The sequence below is a fragment of the Lepus europaeus genome, chromosome 1 (assembly GCF_033115175.1).
Source record: "Lepus europaeus isolate LE1 chromosome 1, mLepTim1.pri, whole genome shotgun sequence".
Lineage (NCBI taxonomy): Eukaryota > Metazoa > Chordata > Mammalia > Lagomorpha > Leporidae > Lepus > Lepus europaeus.
In genome coordinates, this window is record NC_084827.1 from 113630586 (window position 1) to 113644649 (window position 14064).

The following is a 14064-nucleotide window of genomic DNA, read 5'->3' on the forward strand; positions in this document are numbered from 1 at the left end:
ATGGATTCAGACCTGATGATAGCAAAGCTGGGCGCCCCAGGAGCCAGGAGCTGGGAGCTCCCGGGCTGCAGCTGCAGCTGCCCCCTTGCTTCTGTAGCAGGGAGACCTGGAAGCGGGGAAAGAGCTCATGGGGAACAGGACCCAGGGGGACACCAGGCGTGAGGACCATCCTGACAGGGACCCTGAGAGGCGTTGTGATAGGGCCATCACAGGGAAGCTGACAGGCAAGGTTTCAGCTCCTTCCCTGCCTTGGAATGGACCCTGGGGAGGAAAGTCCTTCCCTCACACCAGGTTCCTTTCTTTTCCGAACCCACAGATGAGCATACAGAGGCTGTAGAGGAGGGGTAGACTTTGCCTGCAGGCATTTTGACTTGGGGGAATCTTTGTGTTCTTTTCCTAAGTTGAAATAACTTCAAACCTATAAATCACAATGCTCAAAGAAGTCTTATGATGGCTGCTGCACTCTGGCAACTGATTTCGGAAGCCTAGCTTCCTATTTTGTTTCGTTTTAGATTTATTTATGTATTTATTTATTTGAAAGACAGTGACAGAGAGAGGAGATTGATCTTCCATCCCCCTAGTACACTCCCCAAATGTTTGCAACAGCTGGGGCTTGGCTAGGCTGAAGCCAGGAGCCCCGGAACTCCATTCACGCCTCCCACATGGCTGGCAGAGACCCAAGTAAAATACTTGAGCCATCATCTGCTGCTTCCCAGGCCTGTGAGCAGGGAACTGGAGTCAATGGAGTAACAGACTCAAACCTGCACTTCGATGTGGGATGCAGGCGTTCCAAAAAGCAGCTTGACCCACTTTGCCAAAATTGCTGCCTCCAGAAGTCTACCTTCTAAAAATATGGTTTGTTCTTTCAGTCAGCAGTATTAAAGAGCAGCAAAGGTTGGGGCCGGCGCTGTGGCATAGCAGGAAAAGCCACCGCCTGCACTGCCAGCGTCCCATTTGGAGGCTGGTTCAAGTCCCAGATGCACCACTTCCAATCCAGCTCTCTGCTATGGCCTGGAAAAGTAATAGAATGTCCTTGGGCCCCTGCACCCATGTGGGAGACCTGGAAAAAGCTCCTGGCTCCTGGCTTTGGATTGGTACAATTCCGACCACTGTGGCCATCTGGGGAGTGAACCAGAGGATGGAAGACCTGTATCTCTCTGCCTCTGCCTCTCTGTAACTCTGCCTTTCAAATAAATAAATAAATCTTTAAAACAACAACAACAAAGAGCAGCAAAGATAACTCGGGATAAATCAGCCAACCCCTGTGCAAGTGATACCAGATTGTAGTGCCTTCACCGTAGCATTGGCTTTCAAAGGCAGTGCTTCGGCTGTGTGACTTTTTGTAAGCACTCTGCTATGATGCACAGCCCCAAGTCCTTTTACTTTGGAAATGTCACAGGAAAACAACAGGACTGAAAAGTATAGTAACTTTTTAGTAATTAAGTAGGCATGATCAATAAGGTTTGAAAGCTTTGATCCTCATTAAATTTAGGGGAAACTTTCTTTCTCCATATCCTTAAAGTCATTCAACTTGATTATAAAAATATGTGCCCAGGTGGGCATTTGACATAGCAATTAAGATACTACTTGGGGAGGATGGCCCAAGTCCTTGGGCCCTGCACTCACATGGGAGACCAGGAGAAGCACCTGGCTCCCAGCTTCGGATCAGCGCGATGCGCCGGCCGCAGCAGCCATTGGAGGGTGAACCAATGGCAAAAGGAAGACCTTTCTCTCTGTCTCTCTCTCTGTCCACTCTGCCTGTCAAAAAAAAAAAAAAAAAAAAAAAAGATACCACTTGGGCCAGCCACATCCCATATTGCAGTGTCTAGATTTGAGCTCTGGGTCCAGTCGCCATTCCAATTTCCCACTAGTGTGCGCCCTGGGAGGTGGCAGGTGATGGCTCAAGGACCTGGGTTCCTGACACTCATGTTGGAGACCCAGATTAAGTTCCTGGCTCCTGGTGCTTCAGCACGGTCCAGCTCTGGCTGTTACAGACTTTTGGGGAGTGAACCAGTGAGAGAAAGATCTCATCCTCCCTTTCTCTCTCTTTGCCTTTCAAATAAATAAAAAATAAATTTTTAAAGAGTATATGCATACTTAATTCAGTATTTGTCATATTCAAAATATACACCTAACACAATTCACTTGACCAAACGATTAGGAGCATTTAGTGTCTCTAGGCTGTCAGATACAATGATGATTGCAAGATGCACACAACCCTTCATAGAGCTCACAATTCCAAAAGAGGTACAACACAGGCACAAATGAATAAAGTGCAAGGCATAATACCCGCTGAAAGCAACCAACGTAATTCCTATCAAAGCCCAAAGCACAGAGAAATTACTTCAGGTCCTAACAATGATAAGCTGTTTGATCCACACACAGGTATTCTGCTTTTACCCACAATCCACAAACAGCATCTGCGGCTTCAGAACCCACTAGCTTTGTACCCAGGGCTGCTGGCTGCAGACAGCATGCTGCCCCACCAGCAGCGTTGCCATCACACAGCATCACTTGTTAGGAATGCAAACGCATGGGCCCAGCTCCCAGCCTTCCTAAATCAGAAACTCTGGAGGTGGGGCCCAGAAGTCTGTGTTTAAAGCAGTCCTCCAGGTGAGTGTGAGGCACACCCAAGCTTCAGAACCATTAGTTTAAAATGCACATTTTAACCATGTGTAAAATGAGAAGTGAATTCTCATCTAAAAGATTTCTCCTAAGTGACTTTGGGAGACAGACAATGGAAAGGCCTTTTGGGCTAAGTCCCTCACCCAGTTGAGAAAACTGGGTTCTAACTCCCAGCGAGGAGACAGCCACAGTCTTACGGAGGGATTCCTACATGCACATTGTGCAATCCCGTAGACAGTTACCCTTTCATAGTATTTAATAGCAATGGGAGATTTACATTTTTTGAATTATAAATCACATATTTTATCTGTTAGGGGACTTTTCCTCATGAAGTGGAACAATGACTTCGAGCAACATCTGTTTTCTTGAAAGGAATATGCAGCTAAGTGACAGTCTGGTTTCTCGGTGTCATTGGATGATTAATAACTAAATATCTCAGGGCACGTAGAAACTCCACCACGGAGAGCGAAAAACACACGCACGCTCCAAGCTGCAGAAATGCAGCGAGGTCACTTCTGCCAGACAAGCACAGTCGCTGCCAGCCTTGGTTTTGCTCTAATGGCCTTTTTTGCCAATAACTTGCTGAAACTACCCACAGGGGAAAGATTCAGGTTCACTGGTCTTGCGTGTTGCTCACGCACTGAATTTTTTAAAGGGCCCGGGGTGAGTGTACTGTACAGCAACCTTGTCTTTAAGGTTGCTTTAAGACAGGGCTTGGAAATAGACCTCAGCTCTGTACTTCACACGTCATATTGTGCACGATACAAACCCACTTAGCTGTCAATTTTCAAAACATAGTCTAAAAAGTTTTTTAAAGTACAAGAAACTTTGGTCCATGCCTGCATTATCCACAGTGCAGCGAAGAGTTAAGCACCCGCCGTAGATACCAGAACCCCAGAAAAGGGAGGGATGAGCGCAGACCCTGGCACCTGGGAGAGGATTCGGGGACATAGCATCAAAAGGGGCTCTGGCCTGAGGCTGCTGGAGGGCGGGAATGTGGCTGTCAGCTTTTGTGTGCTTGACAGTGACCTAGGATGCTGGCTTAAATGCAGAATCCGAGCTATGGCTTTCAAGAACTGCTGGTTTTTTGGGCCCCAGGGTGAGGCCTCATTATAGCCATCACCCCAATGACTCTAAGACTGGAGGTTGGCAGAGCACCATTGCAGAAACACATGCCTACAAGACAAAAACGTAGTGGGTGGAGCAATTTCAGAGCATATAGACAGTGGCAAGTGCTCAAGTAATAAATTCATATTTATTATTATTATTTTTTTAGAAAGTCCACAGTTTATGCGCTAAGATCTAAGGTACAGTATACTCCATAATGCTGAAGAGGAGCAGTGGCTTAGAACCTTTATCTTAGGTCTTTTTTTTTTTTTAAAGATTTATTTATTTATTTGAAATTCAGAGATAGAGAGAGAAGAGAGGAGAGAGGAGAGAGAGAGAGAGAGAAACAGTCTTCCATCCACTGGTTCAATCCCCAATTGGCTGCAAGGGCCGGCGCTGGGCCGATCTGAAACCAGGAGCCAGGAGCTTCCTCTGGGTCTCCCACGTGGGTGCAGGGGCCCAAGGACTTGGGCCATCTTCCGCTGCTTTCCCAGGCCATAGCAGGGAGCTGGACTGGAAGAGGGGCAACCGGGACAGAACCTGGTGCCCCAACTGGGACTAAAACCCGGTGTGCCGGCGCCACAAGGCAGAGGATTAGCCTGTTGAGCCACGGCGCCGGCTGGATCTGCTAAATTCACAACTAGAATTGGGTAACTTCTGAATAGAAGTCAGAAAAATTGAGATAAATAGGTATCTCATTCAGGGCTTGTATTTTTGGTGGCATTTCAGAATCAAAGATTCATCAGAGTTTATAACTAAAATCATCTGGGAGTTCACCAAATCAAACCTGTTCTTTGTATAGATGAGGCAGCCAGTATTATCCAGGGAAGAGAAACGATTCACGCCATCAATTCCACAACCCAGGTCTCGTGCGTGTAACTCCAACCTCTGAAATCCCATAGGTTCTGTGGCCTAGGTCAGCTTACAGCCAGGTTGCCCTATGAACAAGACTGGAGCATTTCACTACCACATGAACAGGGGAACGTGGAGTGAGTCAAATGGTCTCAAGAATGCTCTCATTAGTAGCACAGAGATCCTAAAGGAAGAAATAAGCGTTTCAGGTCACAGTTACAAATCTAGTCACTCTGTGAAAGTTATTCGCTTCTTCAACAAAAGTGTATGGAGCACCTCCTCTATGCCAGGCAGTGTTTTGGACATTGGAGGTAGAGCAGCAAAAAAACACAGACAAAACACCAGCCCTCACAGAGTGTGCATTCTAGTGAGAGCACTATGTCATAGCTCTTACTCCCTGGCCTATTGCCCTACCTCATTGTCATTCTGTTCACTTGCTTTCTTTTTTTAAGATTTATCTTTGGCTGGCGCCGCGGCTCACTAGGCTAATCCTCCGCCTTGCGGCGCCGGCATACTGGGTTCTAGTCCCGGTCGGGGTGCCAGGTTCTGTCCCGGTTGCCCCTCTTCCAGGCCAGCTCTCTGCTATGGCCCGGGAGTGCAGTGGAGGATGGCCCAAATGCTTGGGCCCTGCACCCCATGGGAGACCAGGAGAAGCACCTGGCTCCTGCCATTGGATCAGCATGCTGCACCGGCCGCAGCGGCCATTGGAGGGTGAACCAACGGCAAAAAGGAAGACCTTTCTCTCTGTCTCTCTCTCTCTCAAAGATTTATCTTTATTTATTTGAAAGAGAGTTACAGAAAGAGGTAGAGACAGAGAGAGAAAGAGAGGTCTTCTACCCGCTGGTTCACTCCCCAAATGGCTGCAATGGCCGGAGCTGCGCCAATCCAAAACCAGGAGACAGGAGCTTCTTCCGGGTCTCCCATGAGGATGCAGGGGCCCAAGGACTTGGGCCATCTCCCACTGCTTTCCCAGGCCATAGCAGAGAGCTGGATTGGAAGATGAGCAAACAGGACTAGAACCAGCACCCATATGGGATGCTGGCGCTTCACACCAGGGCTTTAACCTACTGTGCCACAGCGCTGGCCCCCATTCTGTTCACTTTCAGCTTTATTTATTCCACAGATATTTGTCAAATGTCTACAGAGGCCAGAGACTATGATTATCCATCATGAAAAAGGTATACGGGACTGGCGTTGTGGAACAGTGAGTTAAGCTGCCTACTACATGGTGGCATCCCACAGGGGCACCAGTTCAGGTCCCAGCTACTCCACTTCCAATCCAGCTCCCTGCTAATGTACCCGGGAAAGCAGCAGAGGATGGCTCAAGTCCCTGGGCCCCTGCATCCACCTTGGAGACCAGGATTTGGGTCTTGGCTTCCAACTTTCCCCTGGAATTTGGAAGGGGAGGAGGCAGCAGATGGGAGACCTCTCGCTCTCAAACAAATAAACTAAATGTAAAATTTAAAAAAAAAAGTCATAGAAGCTCCTTGCCCTCATGGGTCCCACAGTCTGGCAGGAGATAGAAAGTTAAGACGCAGTGCCTAGAGGAACCGGAGAGCAGGGGCTGTTCATGACTGCTCACCAGAGCAGTCGGGCCAGGCACGTAATATTTACTCAATAAATGGTTTTGTTGTGAATATAAGGCTAAGCATGGTCAAATATAAGGATGCTGTATATTCCGCTGGTACCCTCCCTTCCCATCAGCATCAATCTTAAAGACCAGAGACGCTTTGTGCCATGAACCTTTGAGTGCGGGTAAGGTGATGGTTCTAGGAAGCTGCCTGCTGCCTCTCTCTACCCCTGCAGTACCTTGGTTGTGACATCTCTGAGGCAACCTCAACTTCCCAATGTCCAAACGTTACTCCCTTGTATTTCTCAAGTCTCATCACCACAACTTTTTAAAAACTTCTACACTTATTTTTTACTTCATTCAAAGGCAGAAAGACAGAGAGACAAACAGAGAACATCTGTCTGCTGGCTCACTCCCCAGATCAAAGCCCCAGGATCTCAGAACTCAGCCTATGTCTCCCGTAGGAGTGGCAGGGACCCCTCTACTTGAAAAAGCACCTGCTGCCTCCCAGAGTGCACATTAGTAGGAAGCTGGATAGGAACTGGTGGAGTCAGGACTCGAACTCATGCTCTGATACGGATTGCGATTGTCCCAATCACGGCACCAAACACCCATCCCAGCTGTTAAAAAATCACCCTGCCACCTGCTTCCTGGTTATTACTATCAACATCTAAACTCCTTTAGAAGATTATGTGAAATGAGACTTTTCAAAGGCAAAAACCACAAAGGCAGGAAATGGTAGAATCTAGATCTAAGGAGAGAAGAGCATCTTGGATTGGAAAAGGTTGGTGGTGGTATGAGTGTGTGTCATGTAGAGTTGATGGATCTGGGGCCATGGAAGGCCCATACTGCAGAAGGGACAGGTATGGTGTTTCTAAAAGGTTAGACCCAGAGCAGGTGACAATTCTTGACAAGGACTCCTATGTTTTTCTTCCTTTTATTACCTGTCAGGTTCTGTGCATCAAAAGTCCAGACACTATCTAGTTGCACCCTTTGCTGCAGGATCTCTTATAGGGCTGCAGCCAAGGTGTCACCCAGGGCAGGGATCTAATCTGAAGGCTTGCCTGGTGAAGGATCCATTTCCAAACTCAAGTGGTTGTTGGAAAGTTTCAGTTCTTTGTTGACTATTGAGCTGAGGACCTAGGTTCTTGGCTGGCTGTTGCCTGGAGACTGGTTTCCATGTATGGTTTCTTGCTGTATGGACTCTATAACATGGCTGCTTGCTTCATTAAAGCATGCAAGCTGGATAGGCAATAGAGGCTGCTAGCAAGATAGAAATAGACTTTTTATAATCCAATCATGAAAAGGAGAGCCTATTGACATTCTGTGTATTTGAAGAAAGTTATGCAAGAGATGAGGATGACATAAGGCTTGAATAATACCAAAGGCAGGGATCAATGGGGGTCACTTTTAGAGGCTGCCTATCATACCCTGGTGACATAGGCTGTCCAAAATAATCATGGTAATAGAGTCCTAGATACAGACTATGGGAGTGCTTGAAAAGTTCATGGAAACTGGAATTAAAAGATGAGTTTATTTTTGTTGCATATACTCTTGAAATCCATGCATATTTTTCCATAACACACATTTCCCATGAACTTTCTGAAGACCCCTCATAGATAGCTTGGACAGTCTCTCAGCATCAGCCATGATGCTTCCTCGCCATTGAGAGACAACCAATTGTCCCCAGACATCCGTCTTACGATTTGTCCTTTTATCAATAGTAGGTCTCCGTTTTCAGGGAGGAGGCATATGAATGTCCACTAAAAGACTACATATCCCAGCCTCCCTTGCAGTTAGGCATGCTCATTGGACTGAGTCTCCACCAATGGGATGTGAGCCTTAGGGCTGCGGGCCACTTGTGGGAGACAGCCTTGAAAGAAAGCTGCATACCCTCTGCTTCTTGTTCCTGAGGCTAGAATGCTGATGGACACCCAACTCCAATGAGGATGAGAGCCAGAAAAGGGCAAAGTAATACAACAGAAGGAATCAGGCATCACTTGAGGCAGAGCAGCCCAGGAGTCTTGGCAAAGCTGGGCTTTTCTATGAGACGTAAAGGGGCCCCTTTGGATAAGCCCTTGTTACACGGTGCTGATTGTGACACGGTGCTTCTAAGTCACTGTGACACAGTGCTGCTGCCGAGCTCTCTTGGGGCAACTGTGACTTACATCCCTTTAAAAGAGTGCTAAGACAGCAAGCCATGTGATGCCGCAGGTGTCAACGTGTTAGCTCCTTCAAGGCTGTGTCCGCTGTTGTCCTCAAAATCAGTTCTCACCCCCTCTTAGGATGCAGCATATGGAAAACTCCGTCACCCCTTTGCAGCTTTGCCCGTACTCGGGCGTACCCAGAGGACTTCATTCACTCAGCGGTTCATTTCTTTCACTATTTATGGCATCCGTGAAACAGCAGTGAACAGGACAGACACAAGCTTTCTACTCTCAGGATGCTGGTATTCTCGGAGGGCAGGAAAGACCCAAGAAACAAACAAGAATTTCGGGGATTTGTACAACAGCACAGTAACATGAGATTCATCTGTATGGGCCCTACCAGATCCCACAGGCCAACTGTCTCTGTCACACTGCTGAGTGGCTGGTGACCTCCGTGGAGCCAGCCATGCAGAGGGCCTCCAGCGATCACTGTCCCCAGACAACCTCGGACTGAAGGCAGTGCATTGCTTCCACGCACATTGCTTTGGTGAACACAGCGAGAAGCGGGTGCTGCCCTCCTGAATGGGTTAATGTGGTCGTGGTGGAAACTGGGCTCATTATTAGATGAGGGGGTTTGTTCCTGCTACCCTCTCACACTTTTGAGTTCAAACAACTGCCAACACCTTCCCAGCTCAGGCTTTGTAAATACACGTTTCTGTATTTTTTCGTTCCTTTTCTCTGTGTAAGATGTCTTTGTTTATAGTGCTCCCCCTTTATTTTCACTCTAAAACATCTCTCCTTAGAAGACACAGGCTCCACTAAACACTTCATCGCACCCCGTAAGTGTGCTCTCAACCCTATTTAAGGCTGCTATTTATATAGTCTAAATTTTTGATTTGCAAAAGGTACTTTTGGAATACCAGTGCTTTAGATATTAAACTGCCACAGATAAGGGCAGTTGAAAGGGGAATTCAGTTCTGAGATCCACACAGATACAAAAAGACCCTGCGTGATCTCGAAGAATCACTTCTCGGAGACCTGTTTCCTAATCTCTGAATGGGAGGGAGGTTCAGGAGTTTCCAGGTGTGGTTCTTTAGAATCCCCGGGGACTGATGAGGCGTCCCTCAGCCTCCACATCGGTGAGATGTCCTGCTTCTGTCTGTTTCATAGCGTGCACTTCTCTGATCCAGCTCCAAGCAGCTGGAGGATCCCACTCATTTCCGTGTGGAGTCTGTACCCAGTGAACTACAATCATAACCCACACCTTTCAGGGCCATTGATCAAAACCCAATATTTCAATGCACAGTGTTAAAAAGGAAAATAGCGGAGTGGGAGAAGCTGCAGAGCGGAAGGGAAGAGAAGCCAGGGAAGATTGATAAAGGAAGAAAGAAGTCAACAAGACTGTGGTAATGGGAGGGCTGGCTCTTTAGCAAGGTGCTGTGAGGGAAGCTTCAGCTTAAAGCTTTACCCAAAGTCAAGGCCTGATCCCTGCAGAGAGCTGGGGCTTTAGTGAACAGCCCATCCCCGGCGGAGCACCTGCTCTTGTCCAATTCATACAGATGCGCACGGCGCGGTGGTTGTGTCTCTGCTGTAAAGGAAGCAGACTTCAGAGTCTTGGCCCTCCACAGCTGATCGCACGGCTTCAGGCAAGCCCTGTAACTCCACGAGGTCACTTTCTGTATCTGAAAACTGAGGGAGAAAGACTAGATGATCTCTTGAGATCTTTCCTGCTTGAAAATGACATCTTAAGAACACGTGTGAGGGGCCAGCACCGTGGCGCGGTAGATAAATCCTCCGCCTGCGGCGCCGGCATCCCATATGGGCACCGGTTCGAGTCCTGGCTGCCCCTCTTCCAGTCCCGGCTGCCCCTCTTCCAATCCAACTCTCTGCTGTGGTCTGGGAAAGCAGTGGAGGCTGGCCCAGGTGGTTGGGCCCCTGCACCCATGTGGGAAACCTGAAGGATGCACCTGGCTCCGGATCAGCACAGCTCTGACCGCTGGGCCAACTGGGGAGTGAACCAGCAGAAGGAAGACCTCTCTCTCTCTCTCTCTCTTGCTCTCGCTCTCTCTCTCTAACTCTTCCTTTCAAATAAATAAATAAATCTATAAAAAAATAACATGTGTATATATAGCCAAGTGTTCCAATGTACCTATTACTGAGCAGAATCACCCAACACTTAATGGCATAAAATCACAGCCACTGCATTATGCTCATGGATTCAGCAGGACAGGGGCTCACAAAGGGCACAGTGGGAGTGGGCTGTATCCTGCAGCATCTGGGGCCTCCACTGGGAGTGCCTGTTGGGCTGACTTGCATGGGTGGGAGCTGGGATCCTCTGGACACTGATGTCTCTGGCACCTGAACTAGAATGACTCAGGTCTAGAGGTTTTACTCTGTAAACAGGAGCACCTAGTCCCGGCCTCCCCACGTGACTTGAGCTTCACACAACAGGGCGGCTGATGGGGACACCCTGAGACTGTGCATGCCGACGTGAGGTTCCAAAATGGGCAGAAGCTCCGTGGCCTTTTCATACCCAGCCACAGAAGTCACTTAGGGACAACACTAAGGCTAGCTTCGAGTCATCTAAGGCTAGCCTGCTTCGAGAGAATCTAGTCCTGGAGGGGAATGGCAACCTCACATTACGGAGGAGTCATCTTCGTTGCTACCCTTTTGGGAAAAGTACAGTCCGTGACTGTCTGTACTCTGACAACAACAGCTCACATCTTTCCCACACAGGAACTACACTCACCCCTGCCTGGAGATCCCCAGGGTCTCATCCCTTCATTGCAACAGTTTGAAGTCCAAGACCTGTCATCTGAGCAGGTGCTGGCGCTGAGGAGCTCTCCTAGGTACAGTGGCTTTAGTGCAGTTCCTTGCAATCTGAACACCTGTGAACTACACAGACAAATGGTGCTTTACAACCTCAAAAGCCCCATGACCTGTTTGAAAAGGTTCGTGAAGCGCCACCTTCAAACCCGCTGAGGTCCTATAGAAGTATCTACCCCCACGCTGGTGGCTGCAGCTTTCCTCTGGCTCTTTCTGATGGTGCCCTGGATTTGACCTTCATACCAGAGCCTTCTGACTTTGAGACTGCTCTGCTGCCCAGAGACTGGCTTCAGCTCTCTATTCTTCCTCAAAATTGTGCTCAGTTTTGTTATAACTATTATACACGTTTAAAGAAACAAGTTTCTGCCAGGAAATCGCCTTGGCCAAATGCAGATTCATTAGCTACATTTTCTATTTTCCATGTTAATGCAGGCGACAGCGTTGCTACAATTTTTGGTGCCAAAAAGTTTCAGCAGAAGTTTCTTGCAACCTAGTAAGGTCACCTTTTTTTTTTTCCACCTTCCAACAATAATTTCCTCTGTCTTCCAGCCTTTCCTGAAAGTCTTAAAATTATTCCAGCTTTCACAAACAAACTTCCCAAGGCCATTTGAGCTTCAGAGATGGAATATATAAATGGACAATGGCCAGACAATATATAACAATAAATCTCTGACCCAAAACATGTAGCAGCCAGCCTAGGAAACCAACCCATTATCTCCGGCAACCAGTCCAGGAAGCCAGCCTGGTGAAAGTCAGACTTGTAGAAAGTCGGACTACTATCTCTATCAACAATCCAGGAAACCAAACAATGGCTTCTGGAATAATTGGCCCCAATTGGCAAAAACCTGATTAATAACTGATAGTTTTCCTTGCCTCTGTCTTCAATTCTTAGGACCGACCAGAGAAAGCCAAACATGCACCCTAACCAATCGTACAGGACGCCCTGCTTCTAGCAGTCTATAACATTCCCAGGTCAACAGCCTCCGTTCAGGACTCACTGGTCTTCCCTTTTTCCCACTATGAACCTTTCCTGCTCCTCTGCCTGCCTTTGTGTCTCTGCCTTACAAGCCTGACACCGGGACTGGTGTCACTGGGGTGACATGAAGACTAGGCTCAGCTGCAACTGGCAACCAGGAAATTAGCCACGTGGTTCCCCATGGGCTCTTCAAGGGCGTGTCCCAAGGGGCACAGCCAGTGAGTGTTGTGAGAAAAATGACAGAAGCTGTATGAACTTTCCTGATGTAGCCTTAGAAGCCACAGATTCAAGGGAATCACTAGCACTAATCCAGAATCAAGGGGGAAAGAATCAGATTCAGCCTCTTGATGAGAGAGCGACAGAATCCCTCTGCACACCAACAGGTGCGATGGAAGATACTGCAGTCATTTTTGGTAACAAATTTGACACTTCAGGCCTCCTCTTTCAGATATCTGTCTGCTCCTTCTATCTACCCTGCTTCCTTCCAATAGGCAGGTGAGGGAACTCTGCTGTAATTGGAAGATGATTTGGAAGTCATGGGAACAAAAACAAGGAAGTTGGTGGACCTCAGGTGATAATTTCAAACAGGTGTTGTAGATGTGTCTTTCTCCAAATTTCTAAGCATGCTACAGCTCTTTTATGTTAACAGCTCGCTCTTCCCACCGGGTTCTTTGTCTCGTGTCCACAAAGATTTAGGCACGAGGAATACGAAGTGTGAGCAACATGAAGGAAGTTAATCAAGCAAAAAGAAAATGCGAAAGTGAACAAGAAAACTCTCAGCAGCACACTCACAAGAGGTGGCTGAAGAGGCCAGGGGCTTTAATACATTTTAAAATGGGAACCTTTCCCTGACTGGTGGCTATCTATGCTAATAAGGTGAAAAACCATGAGCCACTAAGGGAGCAGTGGCTAGAACCACCTTTTTGTGTAAATAAGCTAACCAGGGGAAAGTGCAGTGCTCCTCATAGCCACTCAGAGGTCAGAGCTGGAGTAACTCCTATTGTGTAGGGAAAGACAAACAGAGAGAAAGACCTTCCATCCTCTGGTTCATTCCTCAAGTGGCCAAAACGGCTGGAGCTGAGCTGATCCAAAGCCAGGGGCCAGGAGCTTCTTCCTGGTCTCCCACGCAGGTGCAGGGGCCCAAAGGCTTGGGCCATCCTCTGCTGCTTTCCCTGGCCATTAGAGGGAGCAGGATTGGAAGTGTAGCAGCCAGGACTTACACCTGTTTGGGATGCTAGTGCCACAGGTGGAGGCTTAACCAACTATACACCACAGCACTGACCCCAGTTTGTGAGTTTTTAAAAAGTAATTTATATTGGTTGTGGTAGAATGAGAAGGCCATGTCAAGATGGCTGCTGGCAACAGAAACTGCCTGGCAACAGGATGTGATTGGTTAGGGCATAGACCGTCCCTTGACCAGATTGGCTGCCTTGGCTATATAAGCTGCTGTAGTAACTGAAATAAACGAGTCTGCGGGCTGCTTGCCTCTGGCCTGCTTTTACCTGGCTCCTGGAGTCTGTGTGGTGACTCCGGGCCTCTTGCCCCCACCACGCTCCTCCTCTCAGAGCGAATCCACAGCAGCATCTGGCGCCCAATGTGGGGCAATGGGTATAATTCATGCATTCAAGAAATTAAACAGGAAAACTAATAATAATAAGCAGCATTCTGCTCTCCAACCTCTTTCCCACCCATAGAGCCAATCACTCTAACTCTTTCCCTTTTTATTCTTCTCTTATCTCTAAAACAATGTGCTGGTGTCTCTCTGGATTGACCAGGTGTAGACAACGGCAGTGGATACTTCTAATACACTTATTTGGATTTCCCAGGCTGGCCTGGCTCCCAGTCACTCAGCCGGGCCTGTGTAGCTGGAAGGACCAGGGTTGGACTGAGTCTGAGCATGTGGTTCCACAGCAGGAGGCCTTCAGGCCGTATGTCTGGTCCGTCTTCCCTGGGGTGGGGGT